Source organism: Limanda limanda, chromosome 17 (genome assembly GCF_963576545.1).
Source record: "Limanda limanda chromosome 17, fLimLim1.1, whole genome shotgun sequence".
In the NCBI taxonomy this organism is placed as follows: domain Eukaryota; kingdom Metazoa; phylum Chordata; class Actinopteri; order Pleuronectiformes; family Pleuronectidae; genus Limanda; species Limanda limanda.
This window is the reverse complement of record NC_083652.1, coordinates 23,495,549-23,510,390: the sequence shown is the minus strand read 5'-3', so window position 1 is coordinate 23,510,390 and position 14,842 is coordinate 23,495,549.

Genomic DNA, 14,842 nt, shown 5'->3' with positions numbered 1-14,842 from the left:
GAATAGGCAGAAACACCATTCACATGTATGACAAATACATACATAAATTCATTTTCAAAGAAACTTGTAATACAAAAATTTTTACGTTTCATGGCTACTTTCATTGTGTAAAGTTTTATTTTGATAGGAGTAAAGGAAAAAAATAGCCCCTTTGGGGTGTATTGTTGCCGGGCCTTATTGGCACACTGATGAGAATTAAACATATTTCCTCAACTAGGATTTCTTAGGACTTTTAGTTTGTTGTTCTGGACACCTCATAGAAGTAATCTATGCTGAAAAAAATTATTTTACAATTACTTCTATTTTTGGCTCCAAAATGGGCTACTTTGCCTGGACTATGTTGATGGTTAATGTTAATGTGTCCATTGATTTGGGGAAAACAAGTTTGTGAATGAAAGTAAAGTAAAAAAATTACGAAATTGATCAATATATTTATTGGACAATAAAGCACCTAGTCATAGTGTAACCTTATAAACAATGCAATTATTTGTCATTTATTCTGCAGGTTATTAAGCTGCTTCATGCAACACGACAGAGGTTCATATCAATCAACTAATACATCAGAAAAAGCACAGACTCACCATGTTGTGACAATGCTGAATTCTTTTCTTCCTGCAACACAGGTTTTTTCTCCCAGGAGAGGGGGGGTGCTCCACTCCCCTTCTTCTCTGCCTTCTTTATTACTCTCTTTACATGAGAATGTGTAAATATGGAATTATTGAGAAATTGATTGGTGCTGGTTTCTGTCCAACGTGGCCTTCCTCCCATTAATCTCTAATGCCGGCAGAAGAAGCTAAAAATCCATCTGGGGCACTCGCTGCAGACAATTGTCTGAAAGACTTGTTCCATCCAAATTGAATTAGAATCAATGTGGAACATACACAAGCAAGAGCATCATTACATCAAGAGACAGGGAGTGACTGAAGGAGAAGGAGACGAGAAAAGCAGCTGATCGCTTTCCTCCTCTCAGGCCACGCGATCAAATCAGATCCACATGAATGAGATTTTTGGTTTTTGGCTTTTTCTGATCTTCAAGTGTTCGTCTCATGTGTCTGTCACTCGCTTTCTCGCACTTCTACACACAGACAGTCTGCACGGGCGCACAAAGGAAACTCACAACTTTTCCAAGTGACTGCCGAGCCCATCCTTGAGCTTTGAAGTCTTAATGTAAGCATCACTTACTCTCTGCAGGGGAGGAGAGGAGAGGGATGCAGAGTTAAAAGAGGAGGAGGAGGAAGAGGAGGAAGAGCAGGAGGAGGACGAGAAGAGAAGAGTAAAGGAAAGAGGAAGCGACCGTGAGTCATGAGCAAAAACACAGCTGCTGTGACTGGGCTGCGTGAGAGAGAGAGAGAGAGAGAGAGAGACGGGTGACAGAGACGGAGAGATGAAAGGCTGCCGTGGAAAACAGAGGCGAATCAGAGAGAAGCTGAAACGCAGATCAGCGACAAAATGGAAATGTGAGGTGATTGATATGCTGGTCACACTGGTAAAAGCAAGGGATGCGAGTTTGGGGGGGAAATATGGCACAGAACGTGGAGGGGGGTCAGCGGGAGATTAGTGAGCGATAGATGGAGAGATCTGGTCGACGGGAGATGGAGAGATATACTTTTGGAGAGAGCGAAGCTAAAGAGCAAAGGAGGATCGGGTAGGCGGATGATTTAAGTAATTTTTGAAAGTGATACAGTTTGTAGGCAGGCGGAGAGTTGTGTGAGGGGGTGCAGGCGGCAGAGAGTAGATATGATGGTGTGAACAAAAAAAGAGAGATATAGGGAAAAGTAAGATATGAGAGGAGGGCGAGATAGAGATAGAGATAGAGATAGATCGGCTGGCCTGGAGTGAGACAGAGTTATCGGCCATAATCGATCCGGCCGGCTGATGCCAAATGGGGGGTGTAATGATGGGTAATGATATGAGCCTGGAGAGAGAGCACAGTGTGTGTCTGTGTAGGTGTGTGTGTGTGTGTGTGTGTGTGTGTGTGTGTGTGTGTGTGTGTGTGTGTGTGTGTGTGTGTGTGTGTCCTAAATCCATGTGACCACACACTCGCTCACACTTTCATTAATAGAGCCTCGCACCTCGCAGAGAGGGGATTTTCATACACGCCCCCATAAAGATCTATATATACTGCATATACATGTCATGCTTTCTCTCCCTCCAGCTTTCCTCCTTTCACTCGTTCCCTCCGATCCAGACCTCCGCTCCTCTCACTCCCCGGCCCTGTCATCCGTCTCTTTCCTGCACCGCGATCATCTTTCTCTCTGATCCACCGTGAGTTTAAGTTAACCCGTCAAACAGGCAAAGCTGCTGCAGAGTGCAACATTTCAATTGATAAAACACAGAATATTAAGCCACACACACAATCAAACACACTTACACACACTTACACACAATGACATGTTTATCTGCACACCCTTGGCAGACCTACTGACTCTTAAACAGTTTCCACAGCAACATGAAGTGGCTAAGAATAATGTATTCTGTTATGGCTGGGGATGATCATCCTGTTCGGTTTCAACATCAGCGTGAGGCTCCTCATCTCTCACTGATGTTCTAACATCACAGCTGATTGGAACCTGCTCACTCAAATAATTAGACAGGACAAAGCTGCGGTAGCTATATGATTAAAATGAACATTTTGTGCTCGAGTGCAATAATATCAGGGGGAGGAGATGTTGAAATTACACAAACATGCCGAATAGTCATTAAAATGAAAATCTACTGGCACCGTTGAGCGGATGGTGTACTCCGCGGTCATTACTATAGAAACCAAAACCAATCCAATGCAGAAATTTAGGCCAAAAACAGATCTTTTTTGGAGCCGACTATTCTCCAGCAGCAACATTTGACCGTTCTGATCACACACTGAATCATCCAGAGAGCAGAATACTAAACGGTTTTTCAATCCAGCAGCTTCACATTATTTAAACTGGTAAATATTTCCATGTATTTTTTGGTTTTCGATCAAACACTATTTCTCCTAAACTGAATGTTTGAATCTGGTTGCAGTGCATTATAAAAAAAATCCAAAGGCTTAATTCTGATACAATATCAGATTCTAAACTATACTTCACACTGACAGCATATGAATATGAGACCATTGTGCCATATTATATATTAACCAGCTGATATCAGACATGCTTCATCTGTTGTTTATTTCAAATCCCTTTTCAATGAAAAAAATGTAATATATAATTTTGGGCTGTTTACTTAATTTTTTTAATTTGTAATTTGTAATTTGATTGATGTCTTATCCTCTTGTGAAGCACTTTAACTTTAAGGGAAAGTAAAATGTAAATCAAGCTAATATTAGAAAAAATAATAATCATCCTAATTATATTGTGAATATTTCAGAAGGGGTTCTATCTAAACGAGTTGCAGAGGAAATCTTATGTCCTTCCAGTTTAAAACATTCTTACAGGTCTGATTAATGTTGTAAGCTTTGGCTGAATCTCTTCATGGTGTGAGAACCTCTGTGGGTTCGACTCTCCGCTCCATCGCTGGGCTGAAGAGACGAATGGGGAATAAATAGAACAGGTGACATGAAACTTGTCACGAGGAGCTGAATATTAACACTGTGTAGCACGTGGAGGTGAGACACTATTCATTTCCACATCAGTCAGTTAAAAGCAGCTCTCTACTCAAATCACTGTTTGTATGAGGGAAACTTTTCATCGAGGCGTTTTGAAGAGAAACCCCCGAAGAGTTGGCAAAGGACGGGTCGCACCTCGAGCAATCATCGCTTACACTGCTTTAAATTTACAGGGTGTTGTGTTAATGTGAGAAATATGTTAAAGTAGCTTGATTCTTCATGATAACACAATAATGAACCCATTTGTGCACCTGCAGTGGTTTAATTAACCCATGAAGCTATACATTTAAAATGTAATTATATAATTTATAATGCAAAGCCAGATGACATGTGGAGCACATACCTCCAACAGGGCCCAACTTTCACCTTATATGTTGCACACTTCAGACAAGCATAGAAAAATCAGTTCCCTAAATATGGCATGATTTTTTTTACCGGCAAAATGTGAAAATGTTAAATAAAAACACCGGATCTCACAATGATATGATACGAAAAATATAATGGTACAAAGTGTTCACATGCAGTTTTTTTTAAATAAAGTTCATTGGCCGACTTTTTCTTATTAAAGTGCATCAACAGAGGTACTTTAGGTTGATGTAAAAAAAGTTGGGTCTCTCTTTTAAAATATCCACAGAAGTCTTGGATGTTTATAAACTTGGTAAAAACATTGCTTGTTTCTTTTGTCATTAAAATCAGACTTCATTTATCAAAACACTTTAACACTGCAAACTGTTTCTTTCCCTGTTTCGTCTCAAACATTACTCATAAGATCTGTCAGTTTGAACAACTAACTGGTTTTCCCATTACCATTATGCAACTTGATTTGACACCGGCTTGATTCAAATGATGATGGCTTCCTGATGAAGGCCTGCTGAGGACCATGTACACCGAGCATCGGCCCATTATCTTTTCTCCGGCAACTCGTCCCCGCAACTTCACAAGCTGCGCCTAAAAAAAAACACTTGTGGACAAACTGGCAAGTGAGAACGAGGAAAATAAATGAGAAGGAAAGGCTGGTTAATGAGAAATGCTATTTTTGCTGCTTTGATGTCCCCCATCCACATAAGCACACAGCTTAGACAAAAACAAATTAGAGATGTCGACTGCTTCCCAAAGACATTAAAAACATATTAGCACAACAACCATTTGAGACTGTCCACACGCATGCATGTTGGTGTGTGTGTGTGTGTGTGTGTCTGTGTGCGTGCGTGCTTTCCAAAGTCAGAAAAAGTATCCTCAGCGTCTTTCTCAGCACTTGTCCAGACCGGCTGGCGTTGTACATTTCACTGCGAGCAGTTGTTCCTTGTGGCTAATAGTAAACAAAATATCAACATAATGACTCCATAGTTTCTGCACAGCTAAATGACTCAGAGGCATAACGCCATGATTCATTGCCCCGCTGAGAACGGTATAGAATACAGATCAACAACATCAACGTGATGACGAACACGTCCAGAGGACTTGAAAAGTGTTTGAAGTTTCCTACCTTAAAAAGCGGGTACTGATAATCCTTCCTCCATCGACCCCTCAGATAGCATCTATGTACACATTGATTGAGGGAGGTCAGCCGGTCGAGGCGCAGAAAATGTCGAGGGAATTTCACCCAGACATATAACAAATGCTGTAAGAATTCAGTGAATCAAACATAAACAAGTACTTAGTTTTCACTTGCAAGGGAAGCCCGTACCTCTGAGAAGGTCTCAGCCAGCTTCAACGGTACTTCCTTAATGCAGGGTTTTTATTCACATAGCTCAGTATTACAACACATCAAGCGTGGGCTTTTCTAATTTCTCGATAACTCCTTTGTCTTCAGGGTTTTTACCTTCTTTGGCAATACCACCTTCTTCACAAAGCAAAAACAACGTCTATGGTTTCACAACCATAGAGACAGTTTCTCAAAAACAGCTTTCAGGCGAAGCACAGCAGTGGTTAGTCAAGCTAACTCTGGCGTAAGAATGTCGCCACACATCCCAGAAGCTTATTTTAACATGTTACAGACAATGATGCATAACTACTCCAACGCAGGATTAAATTCAGTTCATGATAACTTATGTACAATTATTCCAACAGAAATAGAAACCTGTGGGGAAATTTAAAAGACGAGCCGAACGACCATCAGCTAATGCAGGAGGCTTTAGGAGGCGTCCAACTACCAGATCATTACCATAGACTGTATATGATCCTTACATGTTTCTCATTAACATAAAGATCCAATCCTGCATCCCTGACTTTCTCTCGCTTCAACACTCGCGTCAACACTCGCTGGCCTTGGAAAACTTTGCCTGTTTGCAAGCGTTGATAAAAAAATAATCACACCACTAGTTTCTCTGGTAGCAGCACTTGGTTTTGTTTTGGGCGGCAAGGGTCACACATCAGAAGGAAACCCAGAAACAATTATTTTCTCCTGCACGGATATTCTCTCACGTCGGCTCCAGATAAGACTTCCTGGCCTTCCTCATTTGTCAGTTTTTGACAGATCACTCCCGGCAGAGACTTTGGATGTAGTTTAACATTTAACCTTCACTCATACTCGCGATGAAAGACAATCCTGAGCTTCCTGCTGGGTTTCACAGCAGCTTCCGAGCTGATTCATTCACTTCACAGCCGACGTCTTGTTGTGGGTTTTCACCTTTACCAGTTTACTGATCCCACTTTTTGTGTCCACAACCTGATTCCAGTAGTTGAACCAGGGTCTCAGAATTACACAGCAACACATGGAGCTGAACCAATTAAAAATCTGTAGTTCTCACTGTAGAGCTGGTTTCTCTCTTAGGTGTTTGGTAACATGAATTAATTTTGCGTAGTCAAACTTTCACTGCATTTTTCTCTGCATTTGTCGTGATTAAAAGAAAAACCACATTGTTGAGCCAGACTTCAACCTCAACCTCTTTGCTTCAACGTCGTTTTTCCTTTGTCAACAAATCACCACGGCCATCAGTTGTCCCCATAGAGCAGGGGTCTTCAACGTTTTTCAGGCCAAGGACCCCCAAACTGGTGGACAGATGGAGCAGGGACCCCCTACTATATATATTGTATAAAGTTATGTTTTATATTAAACTGGGCCTAGTGCCATGTATAAACATAGCTACCCTGTTATTCTGCAGTCAATACTAAGCTATTCAAATATTACACAGGTTTATATATTCATGTTTTTAATTTAAACATGTGCAAGGTACAGGGTGGCCATGCCACTGCCATTTATAAACATACATCTTGCATACAACACTGAGCTATTAAGGTTATTCACAGATTTTTTTATTTTAAACATACATGTAGAAGAGACAGTGAATCCTCATCTGTGGACAGCACACACACTCCCACATTAGTGAGATGTCGAACCCTGATGGGAAGCACACAACTTATCTAATCTTGGACGGATGGAGGTTGTCAGGCAGAGGGTGAAATCAGCCTCACAATATGTTGGATGCATGTTAATGTGTATTTGAAGACATTTTAATTTGTGGAAAAAAAATTGGTTCGAAAATAAATAAATTATTAAAAATTTTAAAAATTGTCTAATCAACCAAAGATTTTGCGACCCCCCTGCAGTACCTCCGCGGACCCCCTAGGACCCCCTGTTGAAGACCTCTGCCATAGAGGACACACGCTACATGAGTTCAATGTATAACGTCACACATTTGTATGAAATTCTTTAAGACTACATGTGAAACCAAGTACAGGAAACACAGAGAAGTAAAGAGGGAGACAAACAGGGAGACAACCGTGGGAGTAAGGGCTGAGAGCATTGATGACATTAAAGGAGCAGTAATGACCAACACTGAGAACTCGCTCTGTGTCTCAAGGAAAACAGAGGAGACAGGAGAGATGAGGGAAGATTGGTTAAAATGAGGAAAATAGAAATGGCTGCAATAACTGACCACTGACTCTAGACCACAGTCAATATCTCTAAGTGGATTTTAGCCGGGCCGCGATAGTAGAAAACGCTCCAGTACGCCCACATTGCACACACACACACACACACCAAAACAAACTCAGAATTGGTTTAATTCCACCGGCCGGGTTTGAATGCGAGAATAGAAAGTGACATTATACACACACAGTGCTGGGTTTCGTGCCTGCCTGCAGCTTCATTGGGTGGGTGGGGGCAGCAAGGTTGCAGGCTGCAATATTAAACCATCAATCACCCCCCAAATTAGGCATTTTACATCACACAAGCACTTACAGCTCTCTGTACTTCTCCCACAGGTGGGGTCCTAGCCAGGGGAAAAGAGATTACATCACAAAAGCAATGATGGTGCAGCAAGACCCATGAATACATTACCACCATCATATATACGCAGAGCATGGGTGGAAGGCAGCAGCAAAACAATAAATCATAATGAACTATATCAAATCAACTAGTTATTTCTTTACTCCTGAGGTACATGAAGGATGCATATATACAGGAAGCTGGGGTTTGATGTATCTTTGTCGCAAGGCAGTTTACACCAATTAAAGAAAAAAAGTGACTTGTATTTGCAGTTGCTGACAATATCTCACATCTGATTCATTATACAATACAGGTTTGTTTTTTTTGTTGTTTTGTAAACACGACAAACAGCTCACTTCAAATCAACCGCGACGGCAGAGGCAGCGTCGTGTCCACTCTGCCGTTTCCCGTGTTTTGATTATAAAAAACATCTGGGGCATCAATGAGCCGGGAAGCCATTAACAAGCGCGGAGGAGAGGGAGCGAAGAGAGCAACAGAAGACAGAGTGGGGGGGGGGACGCCGGGGTTAGAGCCGAGGCATCGGAGGAGGAGGAAGCGAGCGGGAAGGGAAGAGACAGAGTGGAATAGAGAGGGTGAGGCTAAATGAAGCATGAAGTTGCATTTATCCCAATTAGCGACTGCAGGGGTCTTGGGTGAGACGGGAGAGAGCGTCCACCCCTATTAACAGTGTTTACTGACATGCTGGCTGATTACAAGCTGGGGAGACGAGCCCACTGCTCTGCTCCCGACTCTCTGCAAACATGGAAACGGGAAAGTCGCAAAACAAGTGTTCGCACGAAACGACACAAACAACCAACGAAAATCCAGTTTCCTGTGGACTGAAGCTGTTTTGCTTTCCTCCTCATCCTCTCTCTCCTCTCTCTCCTCTCTCCTCTCTCCTCTCTCCTCTCTCCTCTCTCCTCTCTCCTGTCTCCTGTCTCCTCTCTCCTCTCTCCTCTCTCCTCTCTCCTCTCTCCTCTCTCCTCTCTCCTCTCCTCTCTCCTCTCTCCTCTCCTCTCTCCTCTCTCCTCTCTCCTCTCTCCTCTCTCCTCTCTCCTCTCTCCTCTCTCCTCTCTCTCCTCTCTCTCCTCTCTCTCCTCTCTCTCCTCTCTCCTCTCTCCTCTCTCCTCTCTCCTCTCTCTCCTCTCTCTCCTCTCTCTCCCTCTCCTCTCTCTCCTCTCTCCTCTCTCTCCTCTCTCCTCTCTCCCTCTCTCCTCTCTCCTCTCCCTCTCTCCTCTCCTCTCTCCTGTCTCCTCTCTCCTCTCTCCTCTCCCTCTCTCCTCTCTCCTCTCTCCTCTCTCTCTCTCCTCTCTCCTCTCTCCTCTCTCCTCTCTCCTCTCTCCTCTCTCCTCTCTCCTCTCTCCTCTCCTCTCTCCTCTCTCTCCTCTCTCCTCTCTCCTCTCTCCTCTCTCCTCTCTCCTCTCTCCTCTCTCTCTCTCTCTCCTCTCTCTCCTCCTCCTCCTCTCTCCTCTCTCCTCTCTCCTCTCTCCCTCTCTCCTCTCTCTCTCTCTCTCTCCTCTCTCTCCTCTCTCTCCTCTCTCTCCTCTCTCCTCTCTCTCTCTCTCCTCTCTCCTCTCTCCTCTCTCCTCTCTCCTCTCTCCTCTCTCCTCTCTCCTCTCTCCTCTCTCCTGTCTCCTGTCTCCTTTCTCCTCTCTCCTCTCTCCTCTCTCCTCTCTCCTCTCTCCTCTCTCCTCTCTCCTCTCTCTCCTCTCTCTCCTCTCTCTCCTCTCTCTCCTCTCTCTCTCTCTCCTCTCTCCTCTCTCCTCTCTCTCCTCTCCTCTCTCCTCTCTCCTCTCTCCTGTCTCCTGTCTCCTCTCTCCTCTCTCCTCTCCCCTCTCTCCTCTCTCCTCTCTCCTCTCTCCTCTCTCCTCTCTCCTCTCTCCTCTCTCCTCTCTCCTCTCTCCTCTCTCCTCTCTCCTCTCTCCTCTCTCCTCTCTCTCCTCTCTCCTCTCTCCTCTCTCCTCTCTCCTCTCTCCTCTCTCCTCTCTCTCCTCTCTCTCCTCTCTCCTCTCTCTCCTCTCTCTCCTCTCACCTCTCTCCTCTCTCCTCTCTCCTCTCTCCTCTCTCTTCTCTCTCTCCTCTCTCCTCTCTCTCCTCTCTCTCCTCTCTCCTCTCTCCTCTCTCCTCTCTCCTCTCTCCTCTCTCCTCTCTCCTCTCTCCTCTCTCCTCTCTCCTCTCTCCTCTCTCTCCTCTCTCCTCTCTCCTCTCTCCTCTCTCCTCTCTCCTCTCTCCTCTCTCCTCTCTCCTCTCTCCTCTCTCCCTCTCCTCTCTCCTCTCTCCCCTCTCTCCTCTCTCCTCTCTCCTCTCTCCTCTCTCCTCTCTCCTCTCTCCTCTCTCCTCTCTCCTCTCTTCTCTCTTCTCTCTCCTCTCTCCTCTCTCCCCGACTCCCTGCATCAGTTGAAGGTATTGAAGGTAGATATTTTAGGTCCCATTACGAGTCGCCTCAATTCTCATCCCCCCCCGCCTCCGTTGCTCTGCGTGGTGTGTCGGTGATAATGGCGGCACTGAAAGTGAAGTAAGTAAATGGAAGTAATTAAACTGGGTCCAATGTCTAATCCACAGCACAGCAGCAGAGCAATCAGGCACTTGAGCACCTATTAGAGCAAAGGTTTCCAACTGGTTTTGTCCCAGAGACCATTCTGACTAGAAAGTAATCCGCGGTCCTTTGATGTGCCTACGTGTGTGTGTGTGTGTGCGAGTGGATAGAAGGAAGTTTTAACATTTGGTTTTACATGTTGGTTTTATTTAAAAACCTCAAACAAATCTAGAAAAATCCGTGTAAAAAACAACAAAAACGGTTGATTTTCAGTGCTTAAGAATTGGAAACAGAATTAAAATGCAGTTTGTAGTTGTACTGCATCTCAGAACCATATGAACATCAATAAATAACATTCATGAAATGTACAGACAAAGTAATGCAGAATATGCCACAAATGATAATCATACAATATCACACAAACAATTGAGGCCTACTTAAGTTTAACCTCATGATCACCAGCACCTTTATATTATTTTAGACATATTTTTCTCATTTAAATATTTTTCACGCTATTCAAGAGTAATCTGGAAATGTGTTGAAATATCAAAGCGAATTTCGTGGACCTCCTGCAATGCCGCCGCGGACTACTAGGGGGCCGCGGACCCCAGGTTGAAAACCCCTGTATTAGAGAAAAGGTGCCCTTTTTTCTTCTCTTTAAAATGAGCACACAACCCGTCCTGTCTGCCAATAAATATGAAAAAAAAACATAAAAAAGTCAGGTCAGGAGATTGGTGCCCCTCGGCGACGCCCTCCTCCCTCCCTCCCTCCCTCCCTCCTTGTTTCCTACCAGCTTCCAGCGCTGTGTGGACACAACACTAACATGATGAGGTACCTTGAAGCAGACACCAGATCTGTGGCTGAACCGGCTCCGTATCCAACCAGGAGTTCACCGGGGTCTGGACCTCTGTAAAATAAGATTCCAAGGCGCTTATAATAAAAGTGAAATAGCCCAATAATAGCCCTAATTTGATGCTGCAGAGATATTGTACGATGACAAGATTGCCAAAGTCGCATCTGGTCACCGACGTCATTGCGTCTGTGCGTGTGTGTGTGTGTGTGTGTGTGTGTGTAGTGAATGATCTCATTGTTACAACAAAATCCATACTCAACCCAGTGATGCGGACAAGCAGCTTAATCTGGAGAAGCGTCACACAGGTGGCTATTCAGAGTTTTACAAGCACTTTGAGTCAACCTCAGCCATGAATTGGTTTGAAAACATACTTTTAAAAACCCCTTTAAAAATCCATGCACTTATTTATAAGCAAAATTGCTGTATGTGAATCTGGGCCCCGGCTCCCTTAACAGCCTCTGCACGTCCCTGAAGAGGAGACAGAAAGCCTCTGGATATATGTTCCTGCCTTCGCTCTCACTCCCTGTTCATTCTTCAAGTATTTCACTGAGCTCCGGCAGGTTTCACTGGGATTCGCTGGATTCTCGTCTCACGCTGCTGCTGAGATAAGCTGTCAGTTGGGCGAACACGCGGCCGCACTTCTGACCCCTCCAGTACAAAGTGATATAACCTCTGTAGCGCAGGATTGCAGCAGATACAAGGGAATAGGAGAGCCGGCAATAAAGCGCACGGAGGAGGAAATATGTGAGTTCCTCTTGAAGAGGAGGGAGCACAAAGGAATGGAAAGGCAGAGCAGCATATCTATACAAAACCAGAAGGCAAACCGAATATGCAGTTGGCAGAACAAAAGGCCCAGAGAGGTGAAAAGGGAAGAGGAATAACAAATACAAAAGTACTTGTCGGGTAAATGAATACATGACATTTCATTCACGGGCTTCAGGAGTGTAGGGAACACTGTATCTGAGCGGAATTTATAGGCAACAGTTCTTCTGCATTTGACATCGCAGACGAGTGGATGGAAAGGAGAAGAATGCACCTGAATGACTGCTTCTGAAAAACGCAGTTGGACAGCTCGGACCAAAAGCCTTTATGTCTCTCCCGGAGTCGACAGTCACGCCTGTGGAGAAACAAGGGGCACAAAGAGAAGCACAGGGACCCAGCGGAGTTCCTCTCTTCCACTCCTCCCCTCTCCGCCCTGTGCTCCGAGTCTGACCTCTCTCAGCTCCTCTGTCAGCTCCAGTCTCATCTGAAGAGAGACACCTAGTGGTGCAGAACAAAACCCTCGATCCCGACCACGCATCACTGTTACGTGTTCCCTCAACGAAGCCACATTAATCAAGTTGAAGCTCAAACTGCAGCAGTTATTGGTGTGATTTGCACATCGCTCGCTATCGGCCTCATACACCTTTTTCAAGGTTTTTTACTTCCTTTCTATCCTGTTTTTGTTTTTGGTAGGATGGGTCTGCTGGCTGGAGAAAGAGGAGAAGAGTTGATAATGGTGAGGAGCCATGTTGTTGTGGCTGATCAGGTGTGTGGTGTATTGGAGGAGTGAGGCTTAATATTACCGACCAAGGATGATTAAAGGTCACCTTCCAGGTAAGCAGTGTAATTACAAATCAATTAAATTCAGAATGCAAAACTACAGAGATTGCTTTTGGATAAGCCTGATAATGAAAGGTAATATTTTATGTTGTACTAAAGGGACTCTTACCTTTGTTGCATTTGACAATTACAGCACATTCAAATCATCCCGCCTTCCTCCAATGCCCCACCCCCTCGTTCCCATCCGCGGTGTTTTTTTGAAGAAACTTTATTTACAGGCAGACTTACGACCTACTGCCTCCGCGCACGCACGTGAGTTTTTGTTTACCAAAGCAATGGATTCGGTAAGTTATATACATTTACATTCACATGCCTTGATGGCGCGGGCCCGAATGCGCCACAAGAAGCAGACGGAAAACCTGCATGTCCATGCAGCAAACAGACAGGTCTGTCGGCCAATAAGGTCCTTCGGTCCGAAGAATTTTATTGGTTGAAGTTTTCACTAAATATTATGAGAGTGAAATAATTGTTTGTTTTTACTCCTGGTGGGTCTGTCTTGCATTTTAGAGTGTCTTTCCTTATTAATCCCAATTTAACCTTATTCAAAAAAAGTGTAAAAATGCAACAAAGGTAAGAGTCCCTTTAATTATAGATAGAGATTTTGCCATGAAATCCAACCAGAAACACCTTCACATCGCAGGAAACTGTGAGAACGAGTCAGTCTCACCTCTGCAGCTGGAGCAGCAGCGTCTCTTCAGGGGTTAACAACCGTGTTAAAATTAATGTGACAGGTTGCATAGAGAGCGACATCATTCTCTCGGAGACGGAGACGACGTGACGATGATGATTGGACGCTGCCTGTCTCGCCTGGTAGGTCCAACACTAAATCAGCTGACACAAACACCGGGACACTCCTTCCCAGTCAGAAACCAGTGGAGTCACGGAGCTCTTAAACCTCTGATCTGCCACGACGGCTCCACGGGCTCCTTCTGATAAAGCCAGACAAGGTGGTATTACAGCAGCGAGCCCCAATCAGAGTGGCTGCAGTCCATCTATCACAGCGTTATCTGCAGGAGAAGGTATATTACCTGAGGCCCAGACAGCCCCGGGCGTGCGTGCATATACGGAGCCGATAGCGGAGCTGGCTGTCGTCGCTCCGGTTCTGATTAATGAGCAGCTCGGCCCGGTGGTTAATGTGTTTAATGTGGGCCGCTGACGAGGCCGTCACACTGACGGAACCCACCCGTCTCTCTGACTGATGAAGTCACCGGCGGCTGTCTCGCGTGCTTACACATGATACAGTAAAACAGAAACACACACACACACACACACACACACAAACACACACACACACAAGCAAAAGCCAGCGTCTCTGCCTCTCCCAGTATGAATCACGGCCCATTTACCAACATGCAAGGAACACGTTAACACACACTTGTCCATCATAACATCTCATCTTTAAGTAGTCTGATGCAAACCATTTGGAAGACAGTTCAACAGACAAAGACACAGGGGGGGGGGGGTCAGGTCACCGCTGTGCTGTGACTCCGCCTCCATGCTGCACAGGAGGGGACAATTAGCCCGTTTTCAGACATGGCTGCAGATAAAGTCCGGAGAATTGTGTCCAGACTCACGTTAGTTTGGTCTTGACACATGCACAATGCAGCAGGAGCTTCTCAGCACAGAAGCGTTCACAACAGATCCTCCACATGACTCCGGCGAGGGGGCGGAGCAGCAGGCAGGGGGCGGAGCAGCAGGCAGGGGGCGGAGCAGCAGGCAGAGGCAGGAAGTGACGTATCGATTCCTCTGCGGAGATCACATGATTCTCTGGACAACTCACAGACTCTGGTGTCGGCTCTTATCTCATCACAAGCTCTCTAGTCATCATGTGAGCGCCATCAACCCCCCCCCTACTGACCCGCGGTGAGTCCAGCGAGGGATCTCCTGACTTTACACCAGGGGGCACAGGCGGAGAAAGTCTAGATAAAATCCAGAGGCTCTAACTCTGACATTTCAACTCCTCCAGAGAAGGTGCAGAGAAGTTCAGTGTCTGAAAGCAGCTTTGGAGCCAAATGGACTTTGGGTTTATTTTGTGATCCTCAGCTCTGATGGAAG